General features: G+C 39.8%; 1 protein-coding gene and 1 pseudogene across 3 annotated transcripts in view; both read left to right on the top strand.

The window, feature by feature from the left end:
* Positions 1 to 18,188, top strand: part of PLCB1 (phospholipase C beta 1) — a 647,792-nt gene that overhangs the window by 316,302 nt on the left and 313,302 nt on the right. The gene's annotated exons all lie outside the window — the stretch shown is intronic.
* On the top strand, positions 10,872 to 13,175 carry LOC141984246 (E3 SUMO-protein ligase ZBED1-like; annotated as a pseudogene).

Genomic DNA, 18,188 nt, shown 5'->3' with positions numbered 1-18,188 from the left:
TCTGGCTATTTGTGGCTTTTGGCAGATTTTTTCAGGGCACTTGATGTGCTCTTTTAGCTCCAGTAGGATAATCCTCAGTAAGCAGGTTAAGTACTTCTCCTGTGTAGTATCTTTTATGTTGGATTCTCTCTTTAAATTTGAGTATAGTGGGAAGAAGAAAGATGTTCTAACTTTGTAGCTACTAAGACCTACTAAAATAGTTCCTTAGATTTTTCAGGCAGCAAACATCAGGGATTGTAAAATTGTCTATTTACACTCTACTTTCTTTCCTATGTTTATTCTTAGCCTGACATGATTTACAAAGAAATGATTATTTTCCTTTGAATATGTTTAGGCAACTACTATACTGGATGATTATTAGCCTGCTAATATTTTCAAACTCTTTCAAGGGCAATTGAGTAGAAAATGACCAGAAAGTATCACAATAGAAAAAGTAAGATATTAACTTTAACACAATTATCCTAATAATCTGTGGGACAGATTGTCAGGTGGTGCAAAGCAGCATAGCATTGTACAAATCAGTGGCACTACATTGATTTACTGCTGTTGAGGAACTCTGTGTGTGTGCATTTTTCTATACACAGACTTTATATCTGGTGTGTATTAGGTATGTTTGGTATTACCGGTGTGTATATCTACATATAAATATTAAAATTAGCTTAGATTATTTATTTTAAATGTTCATAGTTATAATTGCTGTAATATATTTTGGGAGGGGGAGTTGATAACATTCAAATACTTTCTGTTTTTTTCTAGAGAAAAGTACCATTTTAAATAGTTGTTAATAATATAAGCATGGATGCGGTGCACTTAAAATATGAAGGGCATAACCTCTTAGGGACAGATTTTCAAAAGAGTTCAGGGTCAGATTTTCAGATGCCCAGCACTCAAAACTGGAGCCAAATTTTCAAAAGTGCTTAGCACCCAGCCACTCCCATTCTAACGTTTATAGCTGGGCTCTCAAAGGAGTTCAGATTAAAACAACGTGCTGAGTGCTTTTGAAATTCTGGCAAGTAATTTTAGTGCCGAAATGGGAGCTGAGCTCATCTGAAAATACAGCCTTAATGTACTGTATTCTTAGGCTACTATATCTACTTAATGAACAGGACTAACTCGAGCAACCTCCTTCTGTGATTTAGGCTATGTCTACACAATGGACCTTACCTGTACTGCTGCAGCCATGCTGCTGTAAGGTCTCCTGTGTAGCCGCTCCATGCCAGAGGGAGAGAGCTCTCCTGCCGGCATAATTAAACCATCCCCAATGCCGGTACTTTTGTTGGTGAAACTTTTGTCGGTCAGGTAGGTGTTTTCTTCACACCCCTGACTGACAAAAGTTTTACTGAATAAAGTGCTAATGTAGATATAGCCTAAGTACTCACCAACATCAGTAAAGGTTGGACAATGTAGCCCACAGAGTGTAGCTTATTGCAATAGTCCAAATATAGGTTCCCATTCAAACTCTGAGCAAATTGGCCTTCTATAGGAGATCTACACTTGTTGCTATTAAAAAGTCGTCATATCCTAATTGGCTATAGCTTCTAAGTGGAAGTCTCTGAGCAACATCCCTATTAATAGATCACTGCATAACCTGTCAACTGAAAAATGTAACAGTATTAGGAATTGTACCTTGAAAACGCTTATTAAATATGGATAAAATACAGTTTCATTTTTTATACCATGGAAGTGCAAAAAAACCCAACCCTTTAAGTTCTTATATTGCAATTTATGCTGCATGGAGAGACTGCTGTACCCAGATATTGTCAATTGTTGGGTTGGAGCCGAAATCTTATTTTTTCACTTTGCCAGTACAGTTATAACTTATACTTTTTTTCTTTTTCAATTCGTTCAGTATTACCACTACTTTTCTTTAACATACAGATGGCACGCTTTTTGATTCTGTAGGTGTTCATTTCTGACCATATATGTGTTCTGTTGCTTTTTCCCTAAAGTTCTAATTTCACCTGTTTTAATAAGATAATGTATAGAAGTCAGCATTTGCTGTAATTGTGAGGGCATTTTCATTCATGTTTGGCACATATTCACTTTCTAATAGCAACTACTTGTACGTGAATTGTACACTGTTTACTAGCAACAAGTGTGGAATAGAATTTTCCATTAAAATTCCTGTTATTCCCTAATCATTTGGTTTTCCTCTGATGGCATTGTAACATCTGTTTCAATAAGGATTATGTTCGCCCAAATCTGGAGGAACATGTAGCCACAAAGAAGATCCCAGTTCTAACTGTTACATATGTATATTCCTCTAAGAAAAGGAAGGAAATGTGGATGAATAATGGGTTTCAGAGTAGCAGCCGTGTTAGTCTGTATCCGCAAAAAGAACAGGAGTACTTGTGGCACCTTAGAGACTAATAGATTTATTTGAGCATAAGCTTTTGTGGGATAAAACCCACTTCATCGGCTGCATAGAGTGGAACATATAGTGAGAAGATATACACACACAGAGAGCATGAAAAAGTGCAGTAAGGGCTAATTAATTAAGATGAGCTATTATCAGCAGGAGGGGGGGAAAAGGATAAATAATGAATTTTTATATCTAGAAAGGAATAATATATTTTTGTCATAGTATGAAGTGGTTTTATGTCTACTTAATATACTAGTCCATAAAATGTGCATATTTGCAATGATTGATTAAATCATGCCTCTCTTTCTTCAGGACAGTCACCCGGAGATAAAGGAATAGGCCAGATTCACACCTTTTGTTAACTCACTCAGGTTCAGTGAACTTCAGTGGAGTTACCCCAAGGATGAATTTTAACGATTATATTCTTTTTCCCACATGCCTCATGCTTTTCTTCGTGCATCTAGCTGCATAGTACTGGTAATTCTACGGAACTGTTGATTTGTAATCCCCTATAGTTTGATTGGCATCTACATCTGTTAATGGTGCGTGTTAGATTTTGAAATGCTGTAATCAGTTGAGTGCCACCTGCATGTAACATCATATTGCTTTAATGTTTATCAAGTCAGCTATTTTTAGGTACAAATCCTAAATAAAAAGGGGAAAAGATACACTATTTTTAGGCATATAGCTGGAAACTATATATACTACATATAAATGGAAAGGAACTGTAATTATAACGCCGATTAACATTATAAAAGTAACATTTAGCCATTGCTGTAAAATCAGTTGCATCAGTAGCAAGCTGATGTATCACATTGGAATTCTTGTTAGACTTATTAAATACAACCACTTTTCTATTTAAAAACTGATCATGTATAACATTTTGTTGCTAGGCACCTGCTTGGCCAAGTGGTGGTTTCTAGGCATGCAGTTACTTTGACTGTAACCCCTGCAATGCCTACAAGTGATTCTGTTCATGCGAGCTCTAATTTTCCCTTCATTATTTTCCATGTTCATTTTTCAGTGTTTCAAAGGAATTCCATTTGTGTGGCCCACCTTTAGTCAAGATTTATATTAAAGCCACTCTTTTTTGGAGCTGAAGAAAAAGCATGCAATGGAAATATTACATGACAGACATTGTTACAATCAAGGGATAACAACAAAAATCTAAATGAAAGGGCTCTACCTTTTACCCTGTAATTTTTGTATTTTCATGTTCTTTGAACCAAAAAATGTTTCATTTTCAAAAAAAAAAAAAAAAGAGGAGAGTCGTTTTCCATTCAGAGAATTAGATGTTCTGTTTGCGAGGTATCCATGAGTCCAGTACAGGTCCAAGAGGGGGGCAGGGATACTACAAAAAGGAAATAATTGGGCTTCCAAACGCAAGTCGCATGTATCTTGTCCAATGTTTTAAAATTATAATGGGAGTTAAATTGAATGTATCAGTTAAAGTTGCTTCCTATAACTTGTGTAACTAATATTTTTTTTCACCTAGGACCAAATTCAGCAAAGCATTTAGGCTACGATTCAGGAAAGCATCGCTATTTAGAAAGTGATTAAGCACACGTTAATGTCCCGCTGAAGTCAGAGAGGCTTAAGCATGTGCTCTGCTGCATAGGGATGAACTCCTGAATCGGTGCCCAGGGTCCTCATATGTCCCTCTGACCTTGGACAGTTCAGATGTCACATTTTCACGTGTATTGCTTGGTTTTGCATCATTTTTCTTCTGCGTATTCTGCACAAACAGGCCTCCACTTTACTCTTTTCAAACACATTGTGGCCATTGTAAAGTATGATCCCACTACTTATAATGCTTGAGTTCTCCTGTGCCCTTTCTAGGACTAGTGGTGGAATAAAGGGTCTTGTCAGATTTTTTTAACTCTTTAAATGCTATAAAAAGTGTGTACTCAAGATGACATGATGTGTCAAGGCACCTGACATGTTTTGTGAAACTTCAATGGAATATTCAGGTATTTAGTGGCTGCCTTTTGAGCTGTATAAATACTACATTTCTGGTCAAATGGCAGATGTTTACAAGGCACCAAAGGGGTCAAAGGCACCCTATCCACATTCGATCCTGCCATGAGGCAATGCTATTGTTACTCCTCTTGACCCAAGCAGTTAGCCAAATTCAGGGTATTACAGGTTGTTCCAGCTAGGAGGGAAAACTAATAGTACAGGCAGGTATAAAAATTGTGAGTGCAGGTGGACCAAGGATGAAAATCCTGGCTCCACTGAAATCAATAGCTAATCTCCCGTGGACTTCGGCTGGGCCAGGATTTCACCCCAAAAGTCTACTTAACTGTCCCTTTCATTTACCTAGATGAAGTCAGGTTCGCAAATAGACATAGTGCAGTCTTTCTTACCTGCAAGTTTTACAAGCTTAGCCAAAATCTACTTTGCATGGCATACAATATGTTCTTTAATATATGGGCACAAGAGAATGAGTTTAGAAGGGATAAGAGCCTTTGTCTGAAATTGTCTAGCTTTTGTAGTTTCAATAAAATCTATTTAATAGTATAGTCGTTTTAAGGGACCCTTGCTGTTCTGTATGTCGAAGTTAGATTGAGGCTTTGAGCCTATATATTCAAACAATGATATTCTGATTGAAAATAAAAACTAAAAAAAATTGAGTGCTGAACGTTCTGTTTCTGTCTAAAAAAATTAGAGAGGCTCTGAACAAGAAAGTTTGTTTTTTTTAGTAGATAGTCTGCTCCAGAGACATGTTCTGAGTGCATATCTCAGCAGTGATCAAAGGAAGTCTTGTCAGTTTCTGCTAACAGCTGTGCTCCACACAGGTTAGGGAATTCTTCTCTTCTTATCCGAAAGAACAAAAAGGGCTACATTTACAAAAGACATTAGAACTGTTGCCTGGAATTTCTTTTTTAATTGGGGATAGATCAAGAAATGTCAAAGCATCCAACCCTGTAGCCTTTACGCATGTGAGGTATCCATTCCTTTTAGAGTCAAATTGATATTCTCTGGAGGGATAAAGCTTTTCTCAGACATATATGCCAACTACAGTTTTGGAACCTGATCCTCAACTGGTGTAAATCAGCACAGCTCTGTTGAAATAAAAAAATCTACACCATTCCAGGGAATATGTTAGTGACTTGTCTTTCTATGGGCTACTCATCACTGCGGTTAACTCAGGTTGTAACTTGAGTGTTACCCCTGACTCAAGTCCAGTCCACACACACAAACCCTTCACTCATGTGTGATTGTGTTTTTAACTCAGGTTGGCTGGCTCATTGGGGGTACAGGATCAGCTCAAGTTAGCACAACTTGTTAGCTGCTAACACAATCGTTCTGTGCAGCTTGAGTGGTGTTTTGCAGTACATCGCTCTCGAGCTCGGCTAACTTGTGTCAACTCTGTAGTGAAGACATAACCTCAGAAGCCGTATATTCGTAATGCTTTTCCTTGTTCAGTTGCAGAAGAACAAAAATTATACAAGATAAAAATAAATTTAAAAAAATCCTAAAATCCAGCAGGAAACTGTGAGCAGCTCTATGACATTCTAGAACAACCACAGTACTGTATACTAGTTAGCTGTGCTAGCTGCTCAAAGCATTAGGAAAGATCTCATTGATACTCTCCCTGGAATATGCTATTGCATTTAGAAAAGTATGAGTATGTATGTGCAAAGGAAGAGAAACCAGCTTTTTTTTTTTTTTTGCCAAAGAACCATGCTCTGTTTCAGTTAGTCTTCAGAGCTATTTCCACCTATAAAGCATGATTACACCTAGCAATAATTTAAGACTAATATTGCAGTAATGACTCCATGTGCTGCAGACAGTGGACACAATTACTAGAAAAAATCATACACAAATACAGGGAGCTTGGACTACAGCCATAGACTTTCAGCAGGAAAAGCCAGCAGATCTGTCACATGAGGTAGAGGAGAACTTTCAGTGGGTAATATTTGCATGTTCTCCTAGCCACTTAGCAAGCCAGCTACTAGAAACAGATACAATCCCATACACATTACATACTCTGGTGAGCTACCAAATGTGGTGTGGAGTATTTCTAAAGGCATTGATATATATTTACAATTATAGAAAGATAAAACATGCAGTTTAGAATAGTATAAGGACACAGAGGATAGCTGGTGCCATTGTGCTGTTAATGAAGAATAGTACTGCATGGGTCCATCGCTTTCACTGATCCACTTGATCCCCCACAGATCCAGGCTAACTGACTCTATGAGATATCAAAGATAACATTCATAGTGATATATATGCATGGTTCTAGCTCTTCCCTTTTTGTCTGGGTTATTTCAGATCCATTGCTCACAGATAGTTTCTACAATCCATTCAGTCAGTGGTAAGTGCCAGTCATAGATTAGGTGATTATCTTCATAGTGGCATGTAACACATTATTATACTTTATTCTCATGGTTTCTAAATGAAACAGGTTAAGTATGCTTTGAGTAGCACCCAAACTGATGCAAAGATACAATTCTTCTAGCAGTACATATGTTATGACAGTGGTTACAGGGCATGAAGAATAACCTGCTTTTAGACTTGTTTCTACTACATGTTCATAAGACTGTAGAGACAGTAATGTCATCTACAATGGAACAGAGGGAAGGATGAGGGGGTTTCAGCTATCTATAGAAGACAGATTCTGATGAATGTGCTTCACAGCTGCTTGTAATTTTCATTCCAAGAAGAGTCAGTATTCTGAATAAAATGAGCATGTCTAATAGCGGAAGTAGTGTCATTAGAAGTATGGTTCAGTTACTCGGTAAAGAGCTCAGATAGCCAACTGGCATGAATGCTCAGGCTTAAATGTTTTGCTTTCCACTTTAGACTCCAGTGCAAATAGATGGACGAAGATTAATAAACCACTTAATCTATCTCTATCCCCAAATACTGCCATGTGCCCGCTGTGATTCTTTCTTCTGCATCCAAGGATGTTATCCATTAGCTAGCCTGGGAACTGCTCCTTCCCCCAAATCTCTATAGATACACCCATATATTGGTAGTGCACCTTGCATCCTAGAGACCAGGCTGACTGAGCATATTTGAATAAGAACATCTTAAGAGCTTGTCAGTGATGTGACTTAACTGGCCAGAGGGATCTCTGTCAAACAACACAACCCATGCCCTGTTCAAGGAGGACTTTAGCATGCTGCTTACAGCAGTGCTCCTGAGTCCATGGCAGTTCAAAGAGAAAGGGTAGGTACTGAATGTAGATGGGTCTCCCATAAAGCAGTGCAGATGCAAAGCATGACCACACAGTCTTAAAGCTGGGTTGCCTTTTTAGTTGGGGTTTATCATGAGTGTTGCATTAAAGTCAAGCTTGTGTGCCTCTCTTAGCAGCACCGGGAGAGAGGAAGTAGTTCCAGAGCTGGTAAGAGTGTGTGTGGAGGGGAAGCCAAGTGAAAATGGAACTTGCATTTATTCACTGGGGGGGTAGGTAGTCACAGCCCTTACATGGCTGTCTGCAGAAGTAAGTCCAAGCACCTTTTGCTTCCCTCTCTTCTCAGATTCTGACTCTGGGAAGGTGGGTGCTGCTTACCTGATATTCCCTCCTACAAGAGAGTGGGTGGGGAGTGGATAGAGTTCCGCCTCCGTTTGTGACAGGGAGGAGTGAGCAGCTCCATGAAAACAGGTGAAGTAACTTATTTCCCCCTCTCTCCCAAAGGCAGCGGGGAGGAACAGTGAATCTACATGCATCCGCTGGTCTACTCCTGGGGTGGCATAGCTGCACGTTGCCCTTTATTCAGGGCAAGTTGTAACTAGAGCTGGTTGAAAAATGGAAATCCCTTCCTGTGGAATTTTTGAAAAAAAAAACATCCTGAACTATGAAATTTTTCAGTGGAAGGGAGAACTGAAATGGAACTTCTCAGCTTCCCAGAAGCCCAGCTGGAAGGCTCTTGTCAATTTCACTCACTAAGTGAAATTGTCAAGTGCCTTTAGCCGGGCTTCTGGAGAGGCAGAGAGTGGGGGTGCTCTAACTCTCCCCCCCATCTTTGTGACCAGAGATTCAGATGCTCATTTTGCTTCCCCCCAGCTCCAGGAGCCAGTGAGGCAGAGAACTGGGGTGCTCATCCCCTCTGGCCCCCAGATTGGGGTGGCGGGGGGAGGCAGAAAGGCAGAGTCAGGATGCCCAGCCTTGGCAGGCCCCTTGAAATGCTTTTGTCAATTTCAGTTTCGGCCCAGAAGAGCCTTCCTGGTAGGTAGACAGGGAGCCATCACTTGGATTTTCCCAATAGAACATTTTTGTTAGGTTTTTTTGCAATACTGATGTTTTCATGCAGACCATTTTGGTTTTGTGAAAAAAAGACATTTTTCATTGGAAAATCATTCTGACAAAAAAATTTCCAACCAGCTCTAGTTGCAACCTTACCATCTAGCCCAGAACAGTTCGAGGTATAGCTAATGCAGTGCTCTGATATAGCTACACAAAATGATGCAGATGACAATAGTCAGGCTACTTTCCTGGATTATCTTTCTCTGAGTCTATGTCAGAGAAGAACAGATGTAACCACTCTATTGTCCTGGTTATCTGTATTCTATGTATAGGCCATGCACATTCACTATTAAAAATAAAATTTGTCATCACCTGTTTGGCAGTAACATCACCATTGTTTGGCAGTAACTGGCACCTTTGTCTGGGCTGTCTATTGAGAGGCACCTGTGTGACTCAGTTTAGCCTGGGATTCATTTTAAGCAGGCTCTTAGGGGCAAAGACGCACAGATGGATTTATTTATAGAAGTAAATTGCAGTCAGTGAAAATACTCCTATTTCTTTGTGAATGCAGTTCTTTGACTCATTAATCTTGATACTTGTTGAAAGGGTTTGTCCTTTACAACATAAAATGTATGTGTGAGAACACCAGTCAAAGTGCTGGTTTCAGAGTAGCAGCCGTGTTAGTCTGTATTCGCAAAAAGAAAAGGAGTACTTGTGGCACCTTAGAGACTAACCAATTTATTTGAGCATAAGCTTTCGTGAGCCAGAGCTCACTTCATCGGATGCATAAAGTGGAAAATTGCTGAATTTTCTGGTCTTATTCTAAAGTACAGCATATTGCTTACACTTTCAAAACCTGCTTCCGATTGTGGGCACAATTAATTGGGCTTTTTAATTGCACCCACTGGATGTGTCTACATGGTTATTTTTACCTCACATTAGCGGATTGTCAGTTAACTCAGGGTCATTAACCACTGGGTAAAAGCAAGTATGGACAATCAGTAAGGCCTTGTCTTCACTAGGAAAAGAAGTGTGTTCTTCACTTGAGGTAAAATCCTAGTGAAGACAAGGCAAACTGTTGATTTAACATGAGTTAGTAGGTCAAGATAAACCCTAGGCTCCTCCCTCATCTTTAAATTGACCTGCTAACACTATGTGAAAACTGCAAGCTTCCTTGTCTTCACTGGGATTTTGCTTCCTGCTGGTTACTTTGTGTTAGCTAACTGGAGATACGAACCTTCTTTCTTAGTGAAAATGCAGTCCAAATATTTGTGCCAGGCTACAAAGGTTTGTGATTTTTCTTAGGGTAAATCACAATCTCTCTCTTACACTCTCACTCGCTCTCCAAACCCTTCATTATTAAGGTTGCAAAGTCAAGCACTTGAGAGTTAGGAAATACCAGAATTAAGGTTCCCTGTGTGGACGGATAATGTTCAGTTCCTCTGTGGAGATGGCGCATGCTCAGCGGGGTCACACATAGGAGCTGTAAGGGGAAGGTAGGTATGGCACACAGGCATTAGGTACTGTGAGTCATTGGAGTGTGCTCAGTGTGGACAGAATCTTCAGGGAATTTAGCTTCTAAAACTGAGAAAACCTCTAGTGAGCATGTGCCCACTGAATTTTTTCAAAGGCTTATCACTTAGTCACAGAATTTGGTTGGATTTTCATAGGAATAGCAAGAGGCACATACCTGACACAAAGGCCACCCTCGGCCAAATTTCAAGTCCTGGTTCCAAATCATGGGGGCTCCAGAGCTTCCCAAAGAAAAGATAATCAGAATATTTTAACATGGGCAAAACAATATATTTTTCCTTTGCCTCATTCTTGGAAACAGATGAACCATTTTGGCTGGTATAAATAAAAAAAAAAAAGGGAAAAAATCAGCTCGAGGAAGACATGGGCCATGTAAAAATTCAGCCCAAATAGTTAAAGTTTGGCAAAGTTATAAGCAATTGAAAACAGCTTCTTATAATGGGAAATGTCAAGCAACTTTAATTATTGGTGGCACTACCAACCCCATGTATAATTACAAATTAGGGTTGTCAATTAATTGCAATTAAGTCAAGCGATAAACGCAAAACAAATGAACTAGATTTAAAAAAATAACGATTAATCACAGTTAAACAATAATAGAACACCAATTTAAATTTATTATAAATGTTTTTGCTTGTTTTTCTACATTTTCAAATGCATTGATTTCAGTTACAACACAGAATACAAATTGTACAGTGCTCATTTTATATTATTTTTATTCCAAATATTTTCACTGTACAAAAGCTAAACAAAAGAAATCATACTTTTTCAGTTCACCTCATACAAGTAGTGTAGTGCAATCTCTTTATTGCGAAAGGGCAACTTACAAAAGTAGAATTATTTTTTTAGGGCTGTCAATCACAGTTAACCCAAGTGATTAATGCAAAATTAACGCTTTTTTAAAACAAATATTAACCGCGCCTCTCTATTTTCACCCTTTTCACTTACTGTACTTCATCACTTGGCGGACATTGGCACAGAGCTGTGTTCTCATGATCTGAAGTGATTAAATATCAGAAGAAGTTAATGGAGCAAAGCAGCAAAAGTTTAGGTCTTTTGAATAGGAAGTTTATTTTTAAAAAACGTCCGGATGGTTCTCTGGATAAAAAGATGGTTATCTTTAGCTATTGCAAGGCTGAGTTCCAATACCATCGAAGTACTTCAAATCTGCAATACCACCTAGGCGCTAAACATGCTTTCTCCTCCAGTTCTTGTGCTCCAGATAACCCCGCAACAGCAAATGAATCCCACCAGTCGAGACAGAGTACTCTTACAGAGTTTCAGGATTGCTACAAGCCCATGGATCAAAGAAAGTACAACAGTTTAACCAGTGCTATTGAAAGTGGATAGCTATGGACTGCAGACCACTCAACACTGTAAACAACAGAGGGCTAAGAAATGTTGTTCAAATTGCATCTTCCAATCAGTCACACACCTTGCCGTCCCGAGGAACCATTTCAACAGGAATACATGACCTATATAATAATGAGCAGACTACAAAGCTGGAGCTTCTGTAAAATGCACTTGTTGTTGCTGTGACTGGTGATCACTGGACATCCTTGAGCAATCACAGCTATCTTGGAGTCACGACACCCCTGATTGAAGCTGCATGGACACTGCAATCGTTTGCTTTAATGATAACACATACTGAAGAGAGACATTATGCTGAAGCATATGCAGAGCGTTTCTTGGATGTTGCAAAAGAATGGAATATTCAGGAAAAGGTAACAACAGTTAGTACTGACAGTGGATGTAAAATGATAGCAGCAGACAGTGCTTTGCCTTTTGAACACGGCCGGCATCACTCACAGCCTGCAGCAATCCATCACAGTAGCGCTCAGTGATGGTGGTTTTGAAAATACGCTGGCAAAATGTAGAAAACTTGTGGGCCATTTCAAACACAGCCCAGCTAACAGTACAGAGCTAGGAATACCACAAGCTACAAATGGACAGGAAAAGATGTGCAAGATATTTCAACCAGATGGAACTCCACGTTGGGTATGGTTCAGCGCCTGCTTTTCAGTAAAGCCACTGTCGCAGCCACATTAGCTCTTCGAAAGCACAATCTATCAGTGCCAACAGGTAGGATTTGAAAAACTGCAAAAGCTAGAAACAGGACTTGAGCCCTGCAGGTTTGTGACTGAACTCCTTGGGGGGAGAACTGTATTTCTCCTGCTCCGTGGTTTTACTCGCATTCTGCCATATATTTCATGTTATAGCAGTCTCAGATGATGACTCAGCACATGTTGTTCGATTTAAGAACACTTTCGCTGCAGATTTGTCAAAACGCAAAGGAGGTACCAATGTGAGCTTTCTAAAGATAGCTACAGCACTCAACCCAAGGTTTAAGAATCTGAAGTGCCTTCCAAAATCTGAGAGCAACAAGGTGTGGAACATGCTGTCAGAAGTCTTTAAAGAGCAACACTCTGATTTGGAAACTACAGAACCCGAACCACCAAAAAAGAAAAACAACCTTCTGCTGGTGGCATCTGACTCAGATGATGAAAATGAACATACAATATCAGGGTTGGAAGGACCTCAGGAGATCATCTAGTCCAACCCCCTGCTCAAAGCAGGACCAATCCCTAATTATTATTTTTTTTTTTTGCCCTAGATTCCTAAATGGCCCCCTCAAGGATTGAAGTCACAACCCTGGGTTTAGCAGGCCAGTGCTCAAACCACTGAGCTATCCCTCCCACCCAAGCATCAGTCTGCACTGCTATGCAGTGATTGTCATCGAACAGAACCCGTCATCAGCATGGAAGAATGCGGGTAACACAGACCAGGAGACATATAATTCTTCCCCAAGTAGTTCATTCACAAATTTCATTAACACATGATTTTTTAATGAGTGTCATCAGCGTGGAAGCATGTCCTCTGGAATGGTGGTTGAAGCATGAAGGGGCATATGAATGTTTAGCATATCTGGCACGTAAATACCTTGCAATGACAGCTACAATAGTGCCATACGAATGCCTGTTCTCACTTTCAAGTGACATTGTAAATAAGAAGCGGACACCATTATCTCCCGTAAATGTAAACAAACTTGTTTGTCTTAGCAATTGGCTGAAGAAAAGATAGGACTGAGTGGACTTGTAGGCTCTAAAGTTTTATATTGTTTTATTTTTGAGTGCAGTTATGTAAAAAACAACAACCTACATTTGTAAGTTGCACTTTCATGATAAAGAGATTGCTCTACAATACTTGTATGAGGTGAATTGAAAAATACTTTTTCTTTTATCTTTCTTACAGTGCAAATATTTATAATAAAAATAATATAAAGTGAGCACTGTATTCTTTGTATTCTGTGTTGTAACTGAAATCAATATATTTGAAAATGTAGAAAACATTCAAAAATATTTAAATAAATGGTATTCTATTACTGTTTAACAGTGTGATTAAAATTGCGATTAATCATGACTATTTTTTTAATCTGAGATTAATCCTGATTAATTTTTTTAATTCTTTGACAACCCTATTACAACTGTTTTTAGTCTGGAGCAAATATTTGGGGAGCATCCAGACTAGCCTTTACAAAAGTGTTAGCTACCTCGAGTTAATTTTCAATGAGTTATGAGAGGTAAAATACCTCTAGCGAAGAGAAGCCCAACTCTATCACATCCTCAGATTTTATAGACCAAAGTCTATAGCTATAACTGTGGACACAATTAATTCCATTTGTATTAAACTGTGGGTGCAAAATTGCAACAATATTGGAAGGTGGACTGAGGTCCTGATATTTAGTTGGGCCACAACCCCACCTTCAATATTAAGGTAGAAAATTTCATCTCAAAATTAAATGTAGTATCCAGGTGCAGTTAGATACTTTGGTTTCAAAATGGGTATGGTTTTGGGGCCAACTTAATTCTGCCCACAATGTTGAAGACGGTTTTGAAAAAGTCAGGCCTAAATGTCTCTTGCCTTCCATAGATTAAGCAGCTGGAGTTTCTCCCACTTCTCCATTCGGTGTTTTAAAACTTATCATTTCACGTTATTTATTGGCTTAAAAATATGGCTGAGATAATAGTACTGTGAAGAGACCATTGGGTCTCTGTTCATCTGTCCCCCAGGGTTCAGACCCTTGAACTATCAGTTCTGCAAGTTGCTGAGAGATCTATTTATATCCAGGAATTCAGATTCCTTGGGGAGAAGAAGATTTTTGTGCAGAGCAGAAGTAAGGGCACTTTTTTATCTGCTACCTAATGTCTTCCTCCTACCTTCATTTCTGTGACACCCCTTCTCTCTGACAGACAAAACCTTGTTGAAGCACAAGCTCACGCAGCGTTGGTTAAGACTCCTACTCCTTCTAAACTTAGAATAACTTTTGCTACTTATAAAAAAAGAGACATCTATTGTTAAAGCAATCAGCAGCCTTTCCTGCCACGTTTAAGGTACTTGGTTCCTACAGAAAATGTTTCCCTTAATTTTTTTTTAAAAGCATGTTTTGGTTCATATTGGTCCCAGAGCTGTAAATCATAATTATTTAGAATTATTGTCTCAAGAAATGATTCTCTTTGGCTGGCCATGGAAGATTTGATCAGTCTTTGTAGAAATATGGCTAACCTGCTAAAATGGATGATGCCTTCTTCTGTTCACACTACTGCTTGAGGGTTTACCGTTTACAGAAGAGGGATAAACTTGGTCATGCCATTTCTATGCGTCCAGCAGTGAAAAACTTAGTGGGTAATACCTGGGTCACTCCTGATGCAAAATGTAAGCTTTCTTCTTTGTAGTTCTAAAGGACTCACAGATAAAGTGAAGCTGTGGACTCAAGCACTCCAGGTCCTCTAGCAAATCTTTTCTTCCTAATGAGCAACAAATTCCTATTGAGGACCCCAGACAGAAAATGAATTGTAGAGTTTTAAAGAGAGAGAACAATACATTCTCATATGAATTCTGTACCATTTAGCTTGCCATTTCCATATGCTCCTGCAAGATTTCTTAACAAAAGCTAGGGATAATGCTGTCTCTGCAGAGAGACTGTAACGGAGTCCTACTCACCACTGGGGCACCTTCTTGGGGCTGCGTCTGGGAATTAGCTCTGCCCAGTCTGATATCCCCTTCCGTCTTTCATTCATGCTGCAGCCCCTCTCATGGTCCAGGAGTCACAGTGCTTCCTCTTTGTGAGTCAGGATGCTCCCTCTGTGTGGCCTAGCCTTCCAGCCAGGTCACTATCATTTTCCCATTCCGGGACATCAAAGTCTCACTGGATTGGTTGACCGGGTATTGTTCCCAGCGGTCATCCAATTCAAAGCTATCAGTTCAATTCAGTCCTTCCCAGTGGCTGGTAGGGGAACCCAGACACGCCCACTATTCCAGGTTTCATCCTAGGGACCCTCAAATCAGTGGCCAAGGTCTGCACCATCCCAAACCTTGCTGTCATCTCCCTGGGCCTTTTGCTACTCCACCTCTACAAGTGTAACTCCACTTAAGAAGAAATCCTATCTAAGTTAGCTTGTTGTAAAGCGCATTGTTAGGTGAGACTAAAGACAGTAGGCTGTTTGTGTTTTAAAATCCCCTTTTCCCCAAAATTTTGCTCCAACTGCTAAATAAAGCATTTTATTTTAGGAAGGTTTTTGGTCACAATATCACTGATCACCAAAGGGAAGAAATGCAGGTGCCTAACATCCAGTCAGTCCTGCAGGGTTATAATCAGTCGATAGTGCACCTGGGTGCTCATTTAAGAGTTTCCCACCCCAAGACAAGTCTGGGCAAGACCTGACGTGTCTACACTCTGAGAGACTGAAAAGAGGGCAGAGGCACAGCTAACTCCATCACCAGGACTGTATCTTAAATAAATTAAACATTAAATCATAGTCCTAACGTGGACACAAATTGCTCCATATTCCTCGTCACTCTCCTGTCTGTCACCACAACACCACAGTTCTTCCTGTCATGCAGGCTTATAACCAAAGCATCATCTGTCTCTCCTCCCTCTTCTCCATCCCTGACATCTCAGCTGTGTCCAAATGCTGATGTTCCTTCCTTCACAACATTTTTAAGGTCTGAACTTTTCTCTCTGTCCAGGCATGAAAACTTGTCACCCAGGCCCTCAATGTCTCCTCCCATGACTGTTGAAGCTTCCTTTTCTCTGCCCCCCCTTAAACACACACATCTTCCCTCAAAAAAAAAATACACACACATGCACGTGTGTGCGCGCGCGCGCACACACACACACACTAACATCATCTTCCTTGCCCATCAACCAGACCCAGTCACCCCTTCTTTGAATCTTTCCACCTGTCACCTTTGCTTCATTGCACCATACTCAAGCTTCTTGCCCTTGCCTTCAAGTCTCTGAATAACTCTGCCTCACCGATGTGTCTGACCGAGTCTTTCATCTCATTGGCCCACGCCCACTCAGGTCAGTCAGGGAAGCCAGTCACAGTGCGGTGTGGGCCAGCTTTTCAGAAAAGCTCAGCATATTGGGTACTGGGCTTTTTAAAAAATTTGTCCATAAGTGTCACCAGGGGAGAGCTGCCGGGTGCTGAGCACTTCGGAAAAATCTTTCCCCATTTGTGAGTGCTGAGCCATTGAAAAATTGACCCAAGCTTTTTGGAAAATCTGGCCACACAATCCCCTTTTCCAGTAATTGTTTCTGTACTTTTTCCTCATGCTACTTTCTATGCAGCAAAGTCCTCCGTCGCCAACCTACCACCCTTCCCGCATTCAAATCCTACCTTCTGACCTACCTCTGCTGTTACACCCACCAGAAATGAGTCAGCCAAAACAGTTGTCTTCCCTGTGCTACACTATTTTTTTTTAAACTATACTTTTTAAAAAAATTCCACCACACAAGACTTTGCTGAGCAATTACATAAACTTGTTACTGTGTCTGCTGTCTCTCCCCTTGGAACCACAATGCTCTCTTTCATTGCCCATTCATTGCATTGTGTAAAATTTAGTCCCGTTCCTACAGTGAGCACTGTATGGGCACAGGTGCCCCTCCAAGTGTTGCTCATTGCAGGAATAGAAGGTTTAGATTGCAAGCTTTTGCGGTCAGGGACAGCATGCTGTTCATTTGTTCTGCAAGATGCCTAGCGTGCTTGTGAGTTCTGTAAAATAATCATAAAAGATTAGACTTGAGTCCATATTGTGATTTCGGTTATGGGTACATCAAAATCCCTTATGTGCATGGAATTCTCACTAAGGCAATTGTAGCTGGCTACACATGTGGCTCTGAATCCAGAATATAATTCAGATAATTTTAGCACCAACTGTTTCCCCGTCAATAGATAATGAATTTGAGCTTTCAATTTTGGCAAACGTATTGCAAGAATCATGAAATATATGTATGTATTCACTTGGAATGGGGCACTGAATTTCCTTATAGTGGTTCAGTGAAGCTTTGTGTCATATATATTTCATACATATCTTTAAAAGTATTGCACTGGTCAACAAGTCAATGAAAGTTTAGGCAGATAAAGGAAAAGCAACTGGATGCATACTAGCTATTTGCCTTACTAGATGTGTTTATGTAGCAGCAGTGGAAAGAATGAATAAGTGTAGTACAAGTTATCAGGGAGCTGCCACGATATTTATTCTGTATCCTTCAGGTGTATTTTTTATGTTTGGCTCAGTCATTCCAGTAAACAGTGGATGAAAAGTTTGTAGATCAAAATGTAATTTATTCAGGGAAGAATCTAAAGGTCTCAGACATAGCACATGAATAAATGCAGGGTCAGTGTTCTTACACTGTTCTACTTGCTTCAAAAAAATCCTATAAATTATTCTATCTCTTCCGTACTTCAGCTGGCTTCCGAATCTTTTTGAACACGCCAAATCATCAGCATGGCATCAAAGGCTTGGCAGCTAATTCTTGATAAACAATTATTGCTACACTAATGCACAACACGGCACCTTATAATTAATACACATCCGTCTTACAGCCATTTTCATAGATACTAAATTCTTCTTAAAAGACGATGCCCTCAAATTAGCACCTGCAGAATAAAGATGCAGGTTTAGTTTTGGGTAGAGCCATGGGAAAGCCAGTAAAGAATATGATGATTACATAAGCTGCTATATTTTTCTTCATGCAGTTCTTATTGCAGTTGTACATTTCTAGGGAATAAGTCATGTTTCATTTTTAAT

Source organism: Natator depressus, chromosome 3 (genome assembly GCF_965152275.1).
Source record: "Natator depressus isolate rNatDep1 chromosome 3, rNatDep2.hap1, whole genome shotgun sequence".
Taxonomy (NCBI): domain Eukaryota; kingdom Metazoa; phylum Chordata; order Testudines; family Cheloniidae; genus Natator; species Natator depressus.
This window is presented reverse-complemented; position numbering and strand designations above follow the sequence as displayed.